Source organism: Podarcis vaucheri (genome assembly GCF_965113315.1).
Source record: "Podarcis vaucheri genome assembly, chromosome: 5".
Lineage (NCBI taxonomy): Eukaryota > Metazoa > Chordata > Lepidosauria > Squamata > Lacertidae > Podarcis > Podarcis vaucheri.
The window spans coordinates 75,960,229-75,982,217 of record NC_138763.1 but is presented as its reverse complement, the minus strand read 5'-3'; the positions used below and the strand labels follow the sequence as shown (position 1 = coordinate 75,982,217).

The window sequence follows — 21,989 nt, the reverse complement described above, 5'->3', positions numbered from 1 at the left end:
TCTTTTAGCAAAGCTTTAAAGTAGAACCTTTCTCCCAGAGGTAGATTATCTGAATGCTCATTTACTGAGACCGCAATGCCCATTATTACAGGACATGCAAATGTTTCATACAGTGTATGAAGAAAAATTATTCCAAATGATTATTGATGGGTTAATCAAGAAAACCATGTCAACTTCTTTTGTCCATTAATGTGGACGGCATTTCACAATCATCATAATAAAAGCCAAATGTTAATGGTTCAGGTAATCAGATCCTAATGAAGAACAGCGATGGATTTTCGCCTTTAAATAGTTTACAATTTTCATAATCACTGAAGTGGTCAGTTGGTCCCACGATTCTTCATATTTCATACTGCATCTTTTCCAACCTGTTCTTTAGTTTAACTTTTTCCTCTTGTTTTCTTTTCAGAAGGGGAAAAAAAGTTAAGGAAGCGGAAGGCAGGATATGAACACCTTTGAAATGAAAAAATCATCAAGCAATAGTGATGGTGGCCAATAATTCAACATCTCTCACACATCAAAGAAATTACAAAATATCATGTCACAAATCGGCTAGTAGCTGCAGATATACTGCAGGCCTCTTTCACCTTTTTATATATGGTTATTTATACCTATGAGAAATCCCAGCATTTGGATTGTCCATGATCCATTGCATGGCTTTTGAAAAACAGGGTCTGCAGTACTTAACTAATTGGGAATCGTTGACTTAGAGGTTTCCTAACCATCAAGCAATATAAAAAACATTGCTAAATAAATAAATAAAACATTAGGACTGCCTTTCCTTGTGTCCCTAGATGGATTTGCCCCTTACATATATTGCAATTAATTTGTAGGCCCCAGTATAAAGTCACCCAGTGAACAATATTTCTTTCATTGTTAAGGACACAAAGGTGGAATCTACACACATATTAAAAAAACACATTGTGAAAATGTATTTTTAAAAAAGTTTTGAAAAATACATTGAATTTTGCATAGCTCACTGCCACCATCTACTGTCACATTCGTATATTGCAATTTAACAACACATTTAAAACGTTCTATTTGCAGCTGTAGAGCTGAGTCCAAAGACTCCCTTCCCTGCCTCACATTCTCAAAACTGTCGTTCTGACTGACCACATGCCTATCTCTAACAGGCCTAGGCCTATTTGCCAGCTAAGTTTTCCTTTAAGAAGTAATGTATCCTAAGGGACTGCATACAAAATCTAATACCACAGAGGTGTGGGAACATAACAATAGTGGCAGCTAAACTGGTCAGTTATAAAGGCTCTCCAACTCAAAGCAACTGATGGTTTCCTTTGCTCAGATGCTGGATATTCCCCTGCCCTGTAACTGTGTTAGACTCTGTTGCGTCCAGAGAAGTACTGTTTTTCTGTTGATGAATCCTAGGATAAATTAATGAGCCCACTCGAGAACTTGGGCCGTTTACTTTATATGCTCATTAAAGGTGTTGTTAAAAAGCAAGTAGAGAGCTGCCCGAAATAAAAACGGATGAGAGTAACTAAAATATTGATAAATAAATTCCATTAAAACACAGTAGGTTTAAGTGGTATGGACAGCAAAGGGCAAGTTATAGCTGAGAAAGTTCCCACAAGACCAAGTCTAAAAATCACAAGGTTATGTAGATTGCTCACATCAAGGAGCACTGTCCTCTGCTTTTCCATAAAATAAATATTTCCTTACATAATTGCCAAATCATTTGGACGTACTTACTCCCTTGTCATGTTTTAAAGAGCAATCAAAGTGTCAATTTCCTGCGAACCAATATTTAACATTTATTAAGAGCCAACTAGTCACTTTAGGTTGAACTTCACAAAATAGAAGGTACCACTTTAGAGGATGGATGGAATATCTGTGGTCCTCCAGATGTTGTTGGGCAATGGAACCTGTGATCCCTGACCACTGGGCATGCTGGCTGGGACTGGGGTTCCATTCTGGCCCACCACACACGCCACTAGGATGTGTGTAAGTGGGGATATCTCTATTCTGCCCCTGCCCATTTTGGGCACCATTTTTGGTGCACATGTAAGCAGGAACACGCGTGCTGATCACGCACAAGTGGGTATTCCCCACCTTCATTTTTCCCCTAGCGCTCGCTGTGGCATTTGCCCTCCTAGGTGGGTCATAAAGAGTGTGTAGTGATTGGCCAGTGGGAACCCAAGGGGAGGAGTTAGAGTTAGAGTTGGAGTTGTTGGGAAGTCAGTTGGGAGTTGGAGAAGGAAGAGGGAGGATAAGTCTGTGGGTTGGTCTAGTTTTGATGTGAGAGAGTGAGAGAAACTGTTAGGAGGAGTCAGATAGACAGTTGGGATAATCAGTTAGAAGTTATTAGGAAGGTATAGGCCGGTAAAGAAACTAAGATTAAGAAACTGACAAGAAAAATTATCTGAAACCACAAACTTGTTAATGCTTATAAAATAAAGTTGCTTATTTGATTTAATGTTAACAACTGTCTGGACTCTGTGTTTTCCCCGAGAGAAACGGGTTGGTGGCAGCAGGGAAGCAATCACAGTGGTGGGACAGGGATCAATAGACCGTCAAATGTCCGGGGACCATGTGTGATGGCCACACTCGCCAAACCAAGGATTCTTTCCATATTGCTGCCTTTTAAATTTAAGCGTGGGACCTGGGTGCAAGAAATTCAGCAAAATAGGGATAGAAGCAAAACAATGCTAGCAGTAAAAGGCGAAAAATGTAGGAGCCAAATGAAGCACCTTTGGTTACTATGTCGCCATCTTGCAATATCCCAAATGACTCATTGGCTAAATATAGCCAACTGACTAAATATAGAATATAGTGAAATCAAATCAAATGACAATGAAGCAGACTTATGCAAAAGTTTTCATTTAGTCTAAAAGCAAATTTTGGCCATGATGGCATTTGGGTTTCTTGATCATAGGCGAGAGGAATCAGTTTGGAACTATCTGTGTGTTTCAATAAAGCTTCATTCAAGGACGCAGGCTCCTTTACAAAAAAAAGGGGAAAAGATACACAGTGAATGCAGGACCTATTTGGCTTTAGTCGTGAATTAATGTGCCCAGAATGAAATCTGGTAACTCTCCACCCCCCGTAAAGAACACCCAGCACAGTATAATTACAGCAGGTTGTTTCTCGCTAGCAAATTGATGATAAAGAAACACTGAAGTGACTTTTTCGACATAATCATAGATATTAGATGTCTGTGAACAAACCATTTGTGCATTTTAAGGACTTTGGAGGCAATTGTAGAAGTCACTAAACTCTATTCAGTACCAAACCTGGTCCATTCTACAAGTCCATTAGGACAGTGGCTTTTGAACTTTTGGAGGATTCCTTAATGAGCAGATCAGTCATTGTGGACGAGCTTCCCTGAAAGAGAGCTGACTCACCCATGCCATCGTGCTCCCTGCCATGTGCAGCTACAGAGGAGTGTTGAGAGCAATCTCAGATCATGTAGGGCAAGAGTAAGTGCTGAGTGATCAATGGTTCTGTGGCTGACAAAGGGGCCTTCCATGAAGGTGGAAAGCTTGAAAACCGCATGGAGAACTTCTGAAACAACAATGGGATATTAGCTCCGCCCAAGGCATGATGGAGAATAGCAATGGCTGGGTAAAGATAGACATACAGTGGTACCTCGGGTTACATACGCTTCAGGTTACAGATGCTTCAGGTTACAGACTCCGCTAACCCAGAAATAGTGCTTCAGGTTAAGAACTTTGCTTCAGGATGAGAACAGAAATCGGGCTCCAGCGGCGCGGCAGCAGCAGGAGGCCCCATTAGCTAAAGTGGTGCTTCAGGTTAAGAACAATTTCAGGTTAAGTATGGACCTCTGGAATGAATTAAGTACTTAATCTGAGGTACCACTGTAATATTTTACAAGGACAGGAAAGAACACCACAGACAGAATAACTGACACACAAAGGAGAAATAAGGACATAGTTTGAATGCTTCATCTATAGATTTATAAACATTTAATGTGTTCATACGAATGGATGTCATTAATATTGCAGTTGTTGTATAAGGGATCGTTATTTTTACTGAAGTGTAATTGTGTAAGATTTTGGAACTCAGAAATAAATCATCAAACCATCAATTCTAGCATGCGGGAGGCCACCTAAATTATATAATTTGGCTTTTGAATGGCTGGGATTAGTAATTGTGTTATAATTTGGCATTGTTATAATGAGGCTATCATTGGATTGTTGTAATTGAAAACTAGTAAAAATTATAGTAAAAAACAAAAACCCTGCTGCTTGAGGACATCATGGTGATGACCTGTTTAATTGTAATTCATAGAATCATAGAGTTGGAAGGGACCCCAAGGGTCATCTAGTCCAACTCCCTGCAATGCAGAAAACTCAATCAAAGCATGCATGACAGATGGCCATCCAACCTCTGCTTAAAAACCTCCAAGGAAGGAGAGTCCACCACCTCTTGTGGGAGTCTGTTCCACTGCTGAACAGCTCTTACTGTCAGAAAGTTTTTTCGAATGTTTAGTCAGAATCTCCTTTCTTACAGCTTGAAGACATTGGTTCGAGTCCTACCCTCCAGAGAAAATAAGCATGCTTCCTCCTCCATGTGGCAGTCCTTTAGATATTTGAAGATGGTGATCACATCTCCTCTCAGTCTCCTCTTTTCCAGGCTAAACATACCCAGCTCCTTCAAGCACTCCTCACAAGGCTTAGTTTCCAGACCCTTGGTCATCTTGGTTGTCTTGGCACAGCACACCTCCCTGGGATGAGCTGTGAGACAAAAAGCCGCCTTGGGGAGCAGGCCACAACCCACATTACAGCACTTGATGTGCAGTGTGTGTGTGACAGGCTGAGGGCCAGCTCTGTCTCTGCAAGGCCAGGAGCCTCCCTTGCGACTTAAGCTCATCGCCCTGGTTAAGATTCCCCTTTGGGGAGCGTGGCTGTCCTTCTGGACCGCCTGCAAACTACATTGCCATTCCCTGCAAGCGGACTGTTGCGATGGCCAAGCTGGTGGCCTGATTCCTGCCCCATCACTTACCATTCCCTGCTTGTGGGATGCTGTGCTGGGCACGGGGGTTACCCGAGCAACGCGGTCCAGGTCCAGTCCCAAATCCAAGGATTCCGCAAGGAGTCAGTCTGACAGGGCCAAGGCAGGAAACCAGGCTAGGTCAGGCAAAGGGTCGCAGGCAGGTTCTAGCAAACAGCAATGTTGCTCCCACAACCTGGGGTGGGGTTAGACAGCCTTTTATCTTTGCCGGGGTAACGGCCAGTCCTGATCCCCCAGTGACTCACCTCCCTGTCTCGACCGAAGGCGAGCACTCCTCCTGTGAGTACTCAGGTCTCTCCTTCTCTCAGACCTTAGTCTCTGCAGCTTGGGAGATGTTGGTGGGTTACTAGACCCAGAGGCCGCCTCAGCCTCTTCTGACCCAACCAGTAGTGGAGCAGCTGTAAGTGATGGCCCAGCTGAGGGCAATGAGGTAATTCCCGCATCTGGAGCCAGGGCAGGCTCAGGCCCCTGACTCGGCCCAGCTGGTGCTTGTTGCAGGAGAACCTGTGCAGACTGGGACTCTTCAGAATCAGGCCCCAGACTTGGTTTGGATGCCACCTGAGGCAGAGGATCTGGTGCGGACTGAGACTCCTCTGGTTCCGAGTCCGAGCCCGAGCCAGAGTCCCAGGCCATCACAGATGCTCTCTTCAGGGAAGCTTGTCTGGTGTCATCTTTAGACGCCAGGCGACAACTTTCCTGGATAACCAGGCCTTGGGCTTCTAACTATCTGTGTCTTTTCAGAAGCTGGTGGGTTGTTTTTCTGTATTCCCTCCATCCTGCTTTTAATGTACCTACTTGGGGTTTTGTTTGCTTGCTTTTAAGTCACTTTAGGTTGCCTTGGCCAAGATAATCCAACAAAAAATAGTAATGCATAAATATATAACATATATAAATGAAATTTCTTGCTTGGTGCCTTTCGCTGCGTTCCAGAGGCCCTGGGCTCCAAGGCAGAACTGCTTCCCCAGTGTGCCTCTGGAAGTAGCCAGCTGCCCTCCATTCCTAGCCAGACAGCCTTGCCACCCTTGCCCAGGGTGACCCCCTACGAGATGGCCGGCTGCAGAGTAGGGCCAAAGCCACCTCTGTGTCTGGCTAGGGGCCGCCTCTCACTCCTCCCCTTGAGGGTCCTGCATCGCTGCCAGCAGTTGGGTGGCCCAGGTCTGCACCTGAATGGGGAGTGGCATCTGAGCCAGGCAGAGCGCAGAGAGACTGGATGGGAGAGGAAAGGGAGAAGTGCTCCAGAAGGACAATGACAAGCGGAAGCAGGGGCAGGAAGTGTGCACAGCTCAGAGAAAGAGGGGGGGCAGGGGGTCCCCTGCTCGGTTTTAATTGCCATTGCTAATATGTAATTGTTTTAATATATGCGATTTAATAATTCAATACATGCAGCTCTCTTTTGATAATCACAGGACGATCTTTCAAAGATGTCATGGGTGGCAGAGAAGCTAGCTGGAGAAAGCATTACAAATGGAGGAACAATGTTTGGGAATCGTGGAGATGGCACCCAAGAGGAGATCCAAGGAAGTAAAGGGATGCTGGGAGGATGGACAGCTCCTCCAGACCACTAACTAAATTGGCACAGGGATGGTGGAGGAAAAAGCCATTTTGTTCTCCCCAAGTATCCATTGGCGAGGACATTTTAACTGCACAAAAAGGCTGTAATCTATTATTCACACCAATTCATTGATTGACGCTTGCAGCCCTAGCTGCAAATGATAAGTCCCTCTCCTGTGCTGGATCTCTGTTGGAGCCGCTATAATATCTGAAATTATCCCCCCTGAGAACCTGTGTGAAAAATCCTCTTTGTATTATTATTAATTGTGGTGGTGGTGGTTGCTCCCGCAAAAGGAGCTCAGTGTGGCTTGCGTACTGTTGGAGGTCATCTGTCCATATTTTAAAAGCTTCAGAGACTTCCACTGAAATCAATAGCACTTGGATGTGCCTGACTCTGGCTGCATTGTGCTCGGTGTCCCTCATCCGTCAGGACTGGCGTGTTGCTTCAGCATTTTCTCCCTACCAGGCTAGAGTAGCTCCCAAGGCATCTGAATTTCTTGAGCTTGCCGTTTTAAGGACTGCTGAGGTTGTGAATTGCAAATACCCCAAGTCGCCGTCGAAATGCGAAGGCATGGGAACAGTTGTCCTGTGATGGGTCAGTACAGTCATGATGACAGCAAACAGTCCGAGGGCCCAGCAGGACCCCTCCAGCTACTGCTGCATCCCCCTCCCACAGACATATCCTGATTGTGTGTCCTCTTTTGATAGCACCAAAGTCTTCTGTCCCATTGAAAGAAGTCCCATTGAAAGAAGATTCTCTAAAGGCATTTTTTTAAAAAAATAAAAATCATTTATTTTGAAGCAGATTCAAAGTCAAGCAAGAGGCAAAAACATTTATTCCCCCAATGATTCCTTTGTATTTGTATGACTCCTTTAAGGATCACAACGTGCCCCATTATGTCGAAATAGTAGTCAAAATGCAAGGACATTATCTTTTTTCTCCCCTTTAATTAGATTGATATCCCCCCTCAATGGAAGCTTCCATACATTCAACTGTACCATGAAATCCTCAAGAGCAAATCCCATACCGACAAAACATTTTAAGCATCACAAAGTACAAAAACTGACCGCAAGGGGGCAAGATATAGGGAGGGCGGCAGAGCTCTTAAATAAATGCTTCTTGATAGGTTCCAAAGCAAACCCAGTTAGTTCCTCTCAGTGGTGTAGCGTGGGGGGTGCAGGGGGGGCCGGCCGCACTGGGCGCAACATCTGGGGGGGCGCTCGCACTCGCAGCTCTCTGCCCCTACCTGGCTCACTCACTCTCTCTCACTGCAGTGCTGGCTGTGCGAATCCGATCCGAGCCGCTGGGTCGCCGCCCACTGTGGAGGGGGTGGGTGCCAGGCGTGCGGTGCGGAGAGAGAGCGAGGGACTATCTGGGGGAGGGACAGTGCAGCGGCCGCCCAGCGCAGCGCTGAGCACGGGAGAGAACCACACCAGACCAGACCAGGCAGCAGCAAGAAGAAGCTGGCAGCGGCGGCAGGTTAGGGGTTAGGGGGCGCAAATTACTTGCCTTGCCCCGGGTGCTGACAACCCACGCTACGCCGCTGGTTCCTCTTTCTGAAGGAAAGGTCAGGCTGGGGCTGAGGTGGACCTCCTTAGGGAAAGAGTTCTGAAGAACATGGACCACAATGAAGATGGGCCCTGCAGTGTCCTTTCCTCGCTGACACGGATGACAGTATGTTAATGAAGAAAACTCTTTGTACCAAACGAGATACTATCTCAGCAACAGGAAGGTCCCAGCCACACATTTGCTTCAATAGCATGGGGTATATGGGCAAAGTGGACTTACAGGGGAGGGTCAACGGGCAGAAGGGGGTTTCCCTCCCAAGCATTATCTCCTTAACAGGACATCCGCACTAAGCAAGTGTTTCTCCTCAGCTGGGATCATTTCCAGGTTTGGAACGTAATTGTGAGAGTGGAACCTTTTTTATGTACAGTCGTACCTCAGCTCCCAAACACCTTGGGTGTTGAACGTTTTGGCTCCCGAATGATTGAAAACCAGAAGCGAGTGTGTTAAGGTTTTTTAACGTTCTTTCAGAAGCCAAATGTCTGATGGGGCTTCCGCAGCTTCCAAATGTCTGCAGAAGCCGATCAGAAGCCACGCTTTGGAAGTCAAACGTTTCAGGAGTCGAATGGACTTCCAGAACGGATTCTGTTCAACTTCTGAGATACAACTCTATATAAAAACTGAGCATGTGTGCATGCGCTTGCAGAAGAGAATCAGCGGCCAAGGAAAAGAATAAGCAGATGTAGATTTCCCCCTGCAATTGGCTCCCTACCCCACCACGAGTGAAACATGGGGTTGGTAGCACCATGTTCCCTTTATAGCATGGGGCACCCTTGATCCTGTGCACATTTAATCAGAAAAATGTCTCGCTGAGTTCTCTCTCTCAAGAAAACATCCATAGGACTGCAGCCTTAGTTAAGCTGGGGAGAAGAAACAAGCCTCACAGTCTTCAGAAGAACAGCAAACAAAGCCTCAGCAGTGAGCCCATTATGACTTTGACTAATCAAGAGAGAAACCACCTGCAGGAATAGCCTCTTTTCTGTTTCCTCCCAACAGGAGCGTCCGAATGATGATTAATCACCGAATAAACCGAAGAACTGACAACAAAATAATGCCCAAGAGAAAGCAGAGATGGGGACAGAGCAACAGGCGCCATGTGGTCCTCGCCCGGGTGGGTGGAGCAGCCTGAGAAGATGGATGGCCCTCAAAATGCATGACACTTGAGTATCTTAAATGTGAAGGTAAAGCTACTCACGCCGTCAAGAAAATAACACCCATTCAGGTTGACACACTTCAATTGTCCAAAACTTTTTCTTTTCTTCTTCTTTTTGGAAAAAGAATCTAATAGAGGGGCAGCTTGGAAAGAAAATCTGCTAATGAGAGATTTTAATTGGACTTCTATGCCTGATCATAACTGAAATAAGAGATACTGTAAATGACAGCTTAATCCATTATCGCAAAAGGCACCGCAAAGGCTTTGTTGATTATATTCGCAGATTAGCCTAACTATGTCCCTACTAATTTGAGAAGCGATGAATCATGGGGTTCAAACGGGGCTCAGATGAGTCAATTATTCTAAACAGCGATATCAAAAGCTCATATTTTCTACACCAAGGAATCAAGCAAGTTATGTTCAACAATGAGCCAAAATGAGCTTTATTGCACATCCTCAATTGACCAAGTCATTAGCAACACGGAAGAAGCTTTTGCTAATTTTTCAGTATGTTCAGTATCTTCTTGCCCCCATGGAATCCCTTCTGGCAAGGATTTATTAACTTGAAAAACATTTGAAGGAAAACAAGCTTACTGCTGTCGGCTGGAAACCGGTCTATGGTTACTTGTTGCTGAGTTACTGCAAGTATATTTTTTTTTTGTCACTTTGAAAGAAAGAAGGAAACTCTGACACAACTAAGCACATTTCCTTATAATTCTCCAACACTTGGAATTGGGGCATATGCACAATGCATTAATCTTTCCTTTTCTCGTGGGTGGGTGGGTGTTCACTTCCCAAACTATCACTTAAGTTACTGGCAGTTTAGGATGTGTGAAAGATTTGGCTTTACAGCTCAGTCCTAACCAAGTTTATGCAGAAGCATGTCTCACTAAGCTCAATGGTCTGAGGACTTCCCAAAGGTATTGGATTGGACACTGGATGCCACACCAGTTTCAGATTTAGGGCTGCATGGTGATTTTGAGAAGATCCACGAAATTCAGAAGACCCACAAAATTGAGAAGATCCACAACAGAGAAGATTCATTTGGGGTTGTCAAATTTTGGCCATGCACAAGGCGCCATACTACAAAATATTACCATCTGGCTGCACCAGATGGACCCTTGGGTTACTCCACATAAAAGTCCATTAGCCCTGCTGAGGAACTGCTTTTCTATAATTGGATGAATTAAAAAAATCAGAGGTTCCGCTCACCACTTAATATAGTGCTATAGTATAGTAAAGTGCCCTTTCCCGTGGTCCAGGTTCTCCTGTAATGTTAATATACAAGTAAGCCTCACTCAACAAAGGTCCTTTCCAATGGCAATTAAAGGCTTCCTGTTTACTTATTATTTTAATTGATCAAATTTGTATACCACTCTTCATTGAAAATCATAGGGCAGTTCACAACAGCCAGTTGTGTGGATTCTCCATAAAAAGAAAGAAAGAATGGCAATCACAGAGAAAAGGGCAAATGTGGAAATAACATTGGTTTGATCTAGTAGGGCTCTTTGTCTGTTCTTAATGGGACTTGCTTCCTAGTAAGCATGCCTGGGGCAATGCAGCCACAGACTGTATGGTGATTGCTTTTTGGAGGTCCATGATCTATGACAAGCACTGAGGTACGCAGGAAGGTGCCATAATGTGCTGGTCCATTTATAGTAAAGGTAAAGGGACCCCTGACCATTAGGTCCAGTCGTGGCTGACTCTGGGGTTGCAGCGCTCATCTTGCTTTATTGACCGAGGGAGCCAGTGTACAGCTTCCGGGTCATGTGGCCAGCAGGACTGAGCCGCTTCTGGTGAACCAGAGCGGCGCACGGAAACGCCGTTTACCTTCCCACCGGAGCGGTACCTATGTATCTACTTGCACTTTGACGTGCTTTCTAACTGCTAGGTTGGCAGGAGCAGGGACTGAGCAACGGGAGCTCACCCGGTTGCGGGGATTCGAACCGCCAACCTTCTGATCGGCAAGTCCTAGGCTCTGTGGTTTAACCCACAGCGCCACCCGCGTCCCATTTATAGGCAGTATTAAAAATCATACTAATATTATTATTAGCATGCCTCACTCTGCCTAATGGAATGGCCAGCTTTATCATCCATTTCCTTTCACCATAAGCTTGCACATACTTGTTTGGCTGATGTTAGGGATCAAATGAAAGACTTGCAGAAGCAGCTCTCTAGTTTTCCTTTCACACCGTCTTTTGGTGACAAGGAAAAAGGAGAAACTTGTTTTCTCCTTAGCAGCACCTCTAGGTGATTCCAAAATAAATATAATGAAATGGTGAAAATTTATGATTTATTATCAGTGCTTTTTTTCTAAAAAAGAATGTTTAGGGGTAGTCTCATTTTCCAACTCATATTGAAATACTGCCCCTCAATGAGGCCAAACAAAATGTTTAGGGGTATGCGTCCCCTCCGCATCCCGTCCCCCCAGAAAAAAGCACTGATATTCTTATTCCACCCTTCACCCCAAGGTCCCAGGGCAGGACACTCCAACAAAAGCCAACACTACAACACAATATTAAAAAGTTTAAAACAGCTTACAGAAATAAGGTGGGTGGTAAAAATACAGTGGTACCTCGGGTTAAGTACTTAATTCGTTCCGGAGGTCCGTTCTTAACCTGAAACTGTTCTTAACCTGAAGCACCACTTTAGCTAATGGGGCCTCCTGTTGCCGACGCGTCACCGGAGCCCGATTTCTGTTCTTATCCTGAAGCAAAGTTCTTAACCTGAAGCACTACTTCTGGGTTAGAGGAGTCTGTAACCTGAAGCGTATGTAACCTGAAGCGTATGTAACCCGAGGTACTACTGTATACACATCAAAGGTCAAAAGCAAAGCTAAAGGGGGAAGCTTACACACACATAAACAATGCCTTGCTTATGGAACGCTGCTGCTTTATGATGTAACATTGCTTCAGACTCATTGTTGGCAGGACTGGGAAGATGGCAGCCTCCCTGGCCATTGATGGGCCACAGTTTTTTCTCCCACAATGCCTCTGGATAGCATTGTTCCATGTAAGGCATTGTGGAGTAATTTAGAAGCCTAGAGGACCCTACATGCTGTTTGTGAGGGCTGGTAACAAGAGAGAAGTGGGAGGCCAGCAAATCCATCCACATGTTTCTTCTACCTGGCAGCTTTGCTGACTTTGAAGCCTGTGAATTTCCTCAAGACTGAGAAGTCAGGAGAATGGTCACCTGTGACTTACTAACTTTCAGACAAAAATGATAACTTCTGTTCCTCTGAAGTACTATCCTATGCATATCTACCCAGAAGTAGGCACCATTAAGTTCAATAGGATTTAAAGGTAAAGGTAAAGGTACCCGTGCCCGAACGGGCCAGTCTTGACAGACTCTGGGCTTTGTGCACCCATCTCACATCTATAGGCCGGGGGCCAGCGCTGTCCGGAGACACTTCCGGGTCACGTGGCCAGCGTGACAAAGCTGCATCTGGCGAGCCAGCGCAGCACACGGAACGCCGTTTACCTTCCCGCTGGTAAGCGGTACCTATTTATCTACTTGCACCCGGGGGTGCTTTCGAACTGCTAGGTTGGCAGGCGCTGGGACCGAGCAGCGGGAGCGCACCCCGCCGCGGGGATTCGAACCGCCGACCTTTCGATCGGCAAGCCCTAGGCGCTGAGGCTTTAACCCACAGTGCCACCCGTGTCCCTTCAATAGGATTTACTCCCAGCTAAATTATAGAAGTCAAGTCTGAATGGGTGTCCTATTCTTTCAGCTCCCTTGCTAGTTCTTTTTAATAGGATTTGCAAACTGATTCAGAGCACTTCACATATGTGAGCAAGCTACGGTAGTTCTCTCTTCTCTATCTCCCCCCACAGATTCCTCTCAGTGCAGGACAATGGGAAGAGAACTGGACTGTGCACAAATATGTGGGATTTCCACGATATTGGAAATAGCTGGAGGCTATCTACACGTATGTCGCTTGGTTCATATTGAGGTTTTTCCATGTAATTCTGTACCCAGAAGGTGTTAAATGGAACAGAAGTGGGGAAATCACACCACTTCTAACATGTGAGCACAGTTCATCCATTTGATTGACTGAAATACAGTACTAACCAATCTGTCCATACTTATATATTCGGACCTTTGTTACTAAATAGATGGTTAAGATGGCAAGTTTTTTTTGTTTTTTTTGTTTTGTTTTTTTTTGCATTACCAATAAGCTATTTTGTTTTAAAAACAGGGAAGAGCTGTAGTGGTTCTTTCAGTATATTATTAGACCCTTCGTTTCCTCTACATCCTTTTTCCAAGACCCCAATGGAAACCAATATTCCAAAAAGAAAAGGAATAGTGGCATCAGTCTGGAAAGGCATAGATAGAGCCTTCCCACTCCAAATAATGAAGATCATCTTGTGCTTTGTTCTTTTTCTTTTTAAAAAGAAATCTATGGGTTGGAGATTGATGCCTTTTAGGATAATGCACTGAGCAACCACCACTGCAAAAAAATAAAAATAAAGAACAGCTCCTTTTTAGCCCAATCCCTGCATGTGGCAGGATATTGGTGGAACTCAGCAAACTGTGGTGTTAATGTTCAACCAGGTACATCGCTGGCTGCAAATCACTCAGGAAAGGAGAAAGATCGGCTTGACATTTCCAGCACTCCGGCCTTTTTAGCTACGCATGTAAACTCCTTGTAAGCTGCCATGTCTAATTAGCCGCTGAGGCATTCTGTCTTCATTGGATGCCTCGGCTGCGATTAGGGAAAGTGGATGAGGGCCCTGCTGCCGATTGTGACAAAGCACCGGTTGATGCTGCTACATGATGTCCTGCAGATGAAGTCCAGACACTTTCGACTAATCATCAACTTTTCCAGTCCTATTAACAGCAATTATTCGGGGAGGCAGGGAGTGGATTGCGGATGCTGGGAAACAACATATTTTCACACCGCCTTTCATCTGCCATCCCAAGGCAGAGCACACAAAAATAAGCAAAGGAAGCAATTTAAACCAATACAGATAAGTAAACATCCCTGGAACAATAAAACGCCGCAGCGATTCGGAGCAAATTTAAGACATAATAGCAGATAGATGATAGATGATAGATAGATAGATAGATAGATAGATAGATAGATAGATAGATAGATATTTTTTAAAAGGTTTGGGTTGTGTGAGAAATAGCTTGGCATCTAAACCCTTAAAACAAACACAGATGCCACCACCAGAAAAATCCTAAGAAAGTATATGGCAATCGGATTTATACACAACTTTTACTGTTGCCTACAATTTCAGATTGAATTTTTCACACCATCACTATAGTTGCTCCCTTTGTGGCATCCAGTGAGTTGTGTTCCTAGGGATTTGCTAGGTTGGCCCATGCCAAGGGTGCAAGCCCAGGGGGTGTGCAAAAATTTCGCCTTTCCACTCTGGCTCAGAGTGGCTAGGAGCGCGCCTGCCCACTCCCTAGGCTGCTCCCCCACTGCTCTGGGCAGTTGCGTGAGGAGCTCAGACTTCTCTGGGTTCTTCGGTGAAGGAATCCAGTTGCTGGTTTGAGCTGTTGCAACCGCCCTGCAGGGCCCCCTCCCCAGTCAGCCAGCAGCACTATTAGAAGTGTAAGTGGAGTGCCCAGTGAGGCTCAGACAGAAGAAAGACTTTGGGAAATGATATATAATGAGATGAAAAAAATGTTTTCAAAAACGTTTTCCCCAAAACCAGAGGTATTCCTTTTGTGAATGGTACAGATGGAAGTACTCAGTATATATGTATTTATGTATGCCACTAAAGCAGCTCAGATCTTGTTGGCCCCAAAATGGCAGGTGAGTGAGGTCCCTAATAGGGAGGAATGGCAATTAAAAATGATAGAATATGCAGAGTCAGCAGGTCTAACAAGTAAAAAAAGAGAGCAAGAGCAAGTATACAAAGAGGAATGGATTTTTGTGTGTGGAGTATATGGAAAACTGTAAACATGTGAAAATACTAGCAGGATTAAAGTAAATTCAACAGTATAATATATAATAAAGGAATAATAAGGGGAGAAAGTGAACCAAATGGATATATAAGAATATGCAGGGATGGTGGGAAAATCAAAGGAACCAGGTAAGGGGAAGAAGGGAAGTTATTGAATGTTTTATTATAAAGAAAGATATTAATGGTGGAAAGGTATAGTTGAACGTGAATGTGATTTTGGAAATGGTAATAATGAAATATCTAAATATATAAAACAGACAAAAGAAAGACAGAGAGCGGGCAAGAGTTGTGGGAGAAGGAAAGAGGAAGGGAGGGAGGAAGATGGAAGAAGGGAAAGCAGCGAGCGGAGGCAGGGCAGGAGGCAGGCAAACCGATGGGGGGAGCAGGAAGGCAATGACCATGGAGGAAGTCATTGGTGGAGCGCAAAAGGCACTGAAAAGCAAACATGAGCTTCTGATCCATGGTCTCTCCTGGCTTCTGAGATGCTGGCACAGCTCCTTGACAAAGGTGCAAGGGAGGACCAATCCAATACAGTGCAGCAGTGGCAGATTCGGGTACTATGGCGCTTTGCGAAACGCCAAAATGTGGTGCCCCCACCAGCCCTCATATGATAGGTAAGGAGGCAGGTGGCTTTAGCAAGGAGGTGTGGGGCTCTAAGAGAGTCCTAGAGCCCTCTCACCTCCTTCCCCAAACTGTAAAAGCTCTAACTAGGTTTTGGGAAGTAGGCAGGAGGACTCCAGGGCCCTGTCAGCACCTTATGCCTTCTCCCCAAGACCAGTGCTTTGCTCACTGGGCTTTGAGAAAGTACCCCCCTCGTCTCATCTCCCAGTGCATGTGAACAGCTCTCACAGCTCTAAATCTGTCCCTGCACAAGGGAACCTAGGCAGGCCTCTGTGTCCAGCACCTGAGTTTTTTGTGTGACTTTTCTTGCTGGTTTGGGGGCCACAGATACAGAGGAGAACAGTGATGAGTTACAAAGAGGGGGTACTTGGAGAGAAAGTGAATGGGTACAAGGGAGAAGAATTGGGTTGTAGGTAGAGGATGAAGAAGGAGGTCCAGAACTAGGGGACAAGGAACCAGACTCTGATCACAATGGCTCCATCTTGGCAATGAAAAGAAGAGCTACCCTCCTTGCCACTTGTGTAGGGAAATCATTGAAGAACACGCCTGAGCTGCAGATCAACAGTGGTAATGGTGAGGTAGTCATCATTTTAAAAAACAATGTCACAAAAGCTATTCCGATGCTGTCAGTCCTAAGACTAATTAGTTTCCATCAAAGCAACAGATTATCTGTTCATGTTGTCCACCAGGTCATTACAATGAGCAACCAATACAGACAAATGGTATCTAATCTCTTCTGCTCTTCCTTGGGACTGATGGATGGTTATAACATCGCCAATATTATAAGGCAGAAAAATTATGCTGACATTTAGAAGCCAAAGCTCCGAAAGATAAAACTAAGTACAAAGCACGTCCAGAACCATAAAAAACGGAGCGAGGGAAAGAAATAGCTCACGACAAATAGAACCGAGAAGTGAGCGGCAATTAAGCAAAAGGAGAATTATATAAGGGAAAGGCTATACCTTGTGGGTGGCAGGCAGCTCAATTAATTATATCACAACAGGGGAAATCTAGGCATTTCCATGAAACATTATTAAAAGGCATATTGACTTAGCTTTCTTTACATGTTATGCCTTCAAAAACGACAAAAGGATTTCCTCGGTATTGATTTTGTTTCCAGACTCGGTCGACTTAAGAGGCACACGGTCTCACACAATGAGAGATAGCTGTGTAGTAAATGAGATGGAGAAACGAGGAACTGCAGTTGCTTATGGGTCGTATTGACCAGCGTTGATGCATCATAGCCTCCTTCCATTTAGCTTTTGTTCATCTTGCCTGTCGAGATAATGTTAAGGCACAACTAAGGTTGCTCTATATTAGAATGCCCAAGCTTATATTTTAGCTGCTGCTCTGAAAAACATTTGGAAAAGATCTATGTCTTCCTGCCTCTTTTGCAGCGTACCAAGGATATAGTGGGCTTTTAGGTCTGGCTGACATAAGCCTGCAACTCTGCCACTTTTATGGAAAATCCTGGCTTTCTATGCTCATTGCTAAGGCTACCCAATGTGGCGCCTTCCAGCTGCAGCGGGACTCCCAACTTCCATCAGCCGCAGACATTGTGGTCAACAGACAGCAACATCTGGAGGGCACAGCGTTGGCTATTGCTGCTCAACATATTATTATTATTATTATTATTCCATTCAAAAACTGATAACTATCTGAAAGCTCTCAGCACAGTTTATAAGTGATAGATACAGAAGAATATCTATATATAAACAAAATAAATACAATAAAGTACAATAAAAACTTGTTTCGATTTGCATAAAAACAAAATACATAATAACCATACACATAAACACAATATGTTTGTTTGTTTAGTCGTTAATAAATAAATAAATAAATAAATAAATAAATAAATAAATAGTGTAGTGCAATGCAGTAGTGCAAACCTGCAGTCCAACAGTATCAAGGGATAAATGATGTAGGAGCTCTGCATGTTGAATGAAAGTGCTTTCGGTTTCTGCAAACACTGAAATCAGTGGCTAACCTGTGCTTAAGTTTGTTTGCTCTTTCTCAAATAAGAGTGGCATCTGAAGTGGTGTACAAAATCCTGGGTCCCCCATGGCTTGGGCACAGGACCCAGACAGGACCCCCCCCCTCCCTGGGTTAGTGCCTAGAACAGGAAAACACACTAGAAGTCCATTCTTTCCCTCAAAGAATTCTGGGCACTGTAGTTTATCCTTCATGGAGCTGTGATTCCCAGCAAACCTTAACAAAACTACAGTGTCCGGAATTCTTTGAGGAAAGGAATGCTCTTTGAGTGTACTTCAAAGAAATGTGCTTTAAAGGTACAGCCTCAGCGGTTCCCCTGAAGACCTCACTGATAAGGAATCGGGCGACCCTTCAGGTGTTCTGGACCCAGGTTGTTCACACCCTTGAACTTGGCTTGATAGCATATAGGCAGCCAGCTGTGGCACTCTTTTATGCCTTAGAGAAAGAGAGGGTGCATGAATGAATGTGCTTGGTCTGGATTCTGAACTTGCTCCAGAATGCTCAATAGCCAAGTAAACCAGAGCCTCGCTTTAGTATGGGAGTGCAGCGGGATTAGCAAATCTTTGCTCAAAAATTATTATCAGTGTTTCATCCTGCACAGGGTGTGATGTCAGCTGATGGTTAACACATTCATCTTGCCCATAGGAGACATCTATGGTGGAGCTATACTGCAAACTTGTGTCCATTTTATAACAGTTCAGCTGCCTTGATGATTTCCCCCCACAAGAAGGCAAGAGGTGTGGTGAGTTCTTCTTTTAGATATCCCTCACTCCCCTCATAAAACAGTTCCCGGGGGTCCATGGGCAGAGGGAAGGTCAGATGAATGTAGCGTTGCCTTCAGAGTTTCATAAAGCTGCCTGCCATACTTCAAGACCCGAAAACTCTCTCCCAAATTATAAAGCAATGTTAGAGAAGAGCTGCTAGAATTAGATGTGATAGATATATATTAAACCACAGCACTCGGCGAAATCGAATAAATGTATATCCAAATGTCATTAGCCAAGAGAATCTTGTCATTCACCTAGATGAATGAAGAAGGATATTCAATTTATATCAAACTAAGTTACTGTTCATGGACATAATGCACCACAATCTTTTGCTGCACAAGCCATACTGAACTGAATAGAAGTCAAAACTTCAAAACATACACAGACACATATGATGGGCAGGGATGCTCAAGGAATTCACTCACTCCACATTTTGAAGCAAAGTAATCGGATCTGGCAGCATCGCCCAGGCTAATATGGAACACTATTTCTCTGGATTTCGCACTTCCCTAAATGTTTTATTTACCTACTTGCATTTACCCTACTATGTTTTAGTTACCTATTTGCATTTATGAAGTGATCCAACAGCTGCCTGGAGAGTGTTTTATTTCTCTCCCTGAGTATTAAACCAAAAATGGGGAACTTTTATCAAACCAAAGGGGAAGTATCCCTTTGGGGTGGTGGTGTCACATACCACTGGGGGACAGTGACAGAGGCAAAAATGGGCGAAACTCCACTGTGCTAGCTAGCAGGAACCCTTGAATTTGGTTCAATGCATTCAACAACGAGGCAACATAGAATATCCATACAAATAAATAGGACTTTGACCCAGTGTTTCCAGGCTGCCAGGCACTCTCATCACCAGTGGAGGGGTATCTCAATTTGGCTTTCAGCATTTAAGGGTCTGCTGTTTGTCAGACAAAAGGTATATTCCAAATCCCACCCCCCGGCCTGTGATTCAGTTTTGTTTGCTTGTGTGGTATACTTTTGCAAAAATATATATTAAAAATAAATAAATTCAAAGTGTGTGCATGGTTTGCCTTACTACAGGATTGGATTCAACTAACTGGTTGGATTCAACTAGTGGAAGCTGTGCCAGGACCTCTGTTAGCACAATGGGGCTTTTCCTCCTTTTGTCCGTTCCCCCCCCCCGTGCCCCCAAATTGGCACGCAGAGGGGGGCAATCATTCCACTGGGAAGCAGAAATGCTTGAGCTTGCAGAACACTTGCAACAGCACAACCTCTAATTCCTCCCGCTATCAAGATCTCAGCACTGAGCCAAACCATGAATTATACATGGCCAAACTAATTTCATTTATTCATTTGACTTCTCAGCCTCCATAAAAACCCATATTCTATATGGTTTCTGCTGTAAAATGTACATTGGTAATAATGACCGGGCTTGGCAGTTTAGATCTTATTTGCGCAATATTTTAAATGGTTGCATGCAGGCTTCAATGCAAGGACACTGGGTTTTCTACACCAGTACCAAATTCTAGTCCTTGTCCTGCCTGTCACATAACCATAGTTTCATTTCTCATAGCCGTGGCACCTTGGCTGGCAACAGTTGTGCCATAGCCATCTCACCGTCCGCTGTAAAGTAGAAACAGCTAGAAACTGAATGACATTCAATTAAAATGATATTAGCAGTTCAGGACTGATTTTGTTTAATTTACTCCTACTCAGATGTAAAAACATTAGTGACTTTTTAAATTGGACCTCATAATGTCTCACTCCCACTCAGATGCAATGAAATTAAAGACTTTGGTGGCTAAATACCGCTTAATTTACTCCTACCCTTCTCTAACGACATTAAAGATGCTTTGGGGTAGATATTGTTTCCAATCATTTTTATTCAAAGGAAATCTGAGCTTATTGGTAGCATTATTAAGCATATAATGAAATCACCCAAGAAATGTATCTATACAGGAGGGGATAGGTGGCTACCCGTAATATTAAAAAGCAATAATTCCTTTCTAATGCAGGGATATTAAAATATATTTCACAAATTTCTGCAAAGTTTACAGCTGGCCACAATCTATTTCAGGGATAAATATAACTTTGAATATGTGATATTCATTCAAGGTATTTATAGGTACTATATTCTTCAAACAACTGCCCTCCACTACCCTGGAAAAGCATTGCGACTGGAAATGTAGAGATTCTAACGTTGCTAGAAATTACAGCATTAGGATCTATCCCTTCCAACTTCAGATGAAGAGCGGGACTTGTTTTGAGTAAAGATGTTCAGGGCATCACTGCAAAAGGAGGCTGGCTCATTATGGGAAATGGGTCATCAACCTTAGCCTGCCCTCAGCCTGCTTCCACCTGCCTGCCTTCCTACTTGCATCCTTTCTGGGGGTGGCACTGGCTGTCAGCCTCCTCCTCCTTAGTGTCAGTTTTGCCCTGGTAGAACTCAGCAGGGAAGAGGATGGGGACAAAACTAGAATTAGTTCTCTCTGCCTGTCATTGGCTCTGGCTCCACCTACGACTGGCCTCTCTGCCTTCCACTCAATACTTCTCAATGGGCAACAGCCACCTGTTGCGCAGTTTGGGGACATTAAATGCAAGAGAGTGTTTTTATTGTAGAATACATTCGTTTCTATTGTCCACTGTATAACCAGCTATGCAAACGCGTGCTATCTCCTTTTTTGGGTAATCCAGCATCACGGCACAATGAAAATATCAGATCCTATCTTCAGGTAGGTAGCTGTGTTGGTCTGACACAGTAGAAATATATTAAAAAATTAAAAAATGTCTAGTAGCACCTTAGAGACCAACTAAGTTAGTTCCTGGTATGAGCTTTCATGTGCATGCACACTTCTTCGGATTCTATCTGTCTGACATTAACCTGGAAGTCACTGCAAAGGCGGCTGAGTTTTTGTCAATAGTATCTCTTACAGTGGTGAATGGAACTATTTAGCAAGAAGAAAATCCAATGAAAATCCTCATTACAGTGATACCTTGGTTCTCAAACACCTCAGTACTCAAACAACTTGGAACCCAAACACTGCAAAACCGGAAGTAAGTGTTCCGGTTTGCAAACTTTTTTCAGAAGCTGAACATGCTCCATTTTGAGTGTTAAGCTTCTGATTTGGGTGCCACACTTCCATTTTGAGTGTTACACTGAGGTCTGTTTTTGCTTTTTTGGGGCAGCTTTTTGTGTGTGACTGTGTGGAACCCAGTTCAGCTACTGATTGATTGTGACTGCAGTACATTGTTCATTGCTTTCGTTTTATGGATCAATGGTCTTGTTAGATAGTAAAATTCATGTTAAATTGCTGTTTTAGGTGTTTTTTTGAAAAGTCTGGAACGGATTAATCCATTTTGCATTACGTTTTATGTGAAAGGGTGCCTTGGTTTTGGAATGCTTTGGTTTTGGAACTTCCGGAACAGATTAAGTTTGAGAACCAAGGTACGAGTGTATT

At 44.0% G+C, this 21,989-nt stretch overlaps 1 long non-coding RNA gene across 2 annotated transcripts; it reads left to right on the top strand.

The window, feature by feature from the left end:
* Nucleotides 1–12,161: 12,161 nt before the first annotated feature.
* Nucleotides 12,162–13,684, top strand: LOC309533602. 2 transcript variants are annotated; one of them, XR_014220309.1, is made up of 3 exons: nucleotides 12,162–12,275; nucleotides 13,097–13,289; nucleotides 13,462–13,684. It is a non-coding gene; the product is annotated as an uncharacterized lncRNA (long non-coding RNA). The 2 variants fall into 2 exon arrangements; XR_014220310.1 differs by lacking the exon at nucleotides 13,462–13,684 and having other exon boundaries at nucleotides 12,163–12,275; nucleotides 13,097–13,347.
* The last annotated feature ends 8,305 nt before the right edge of the window (nucleotides 13,685–21,989 follow it).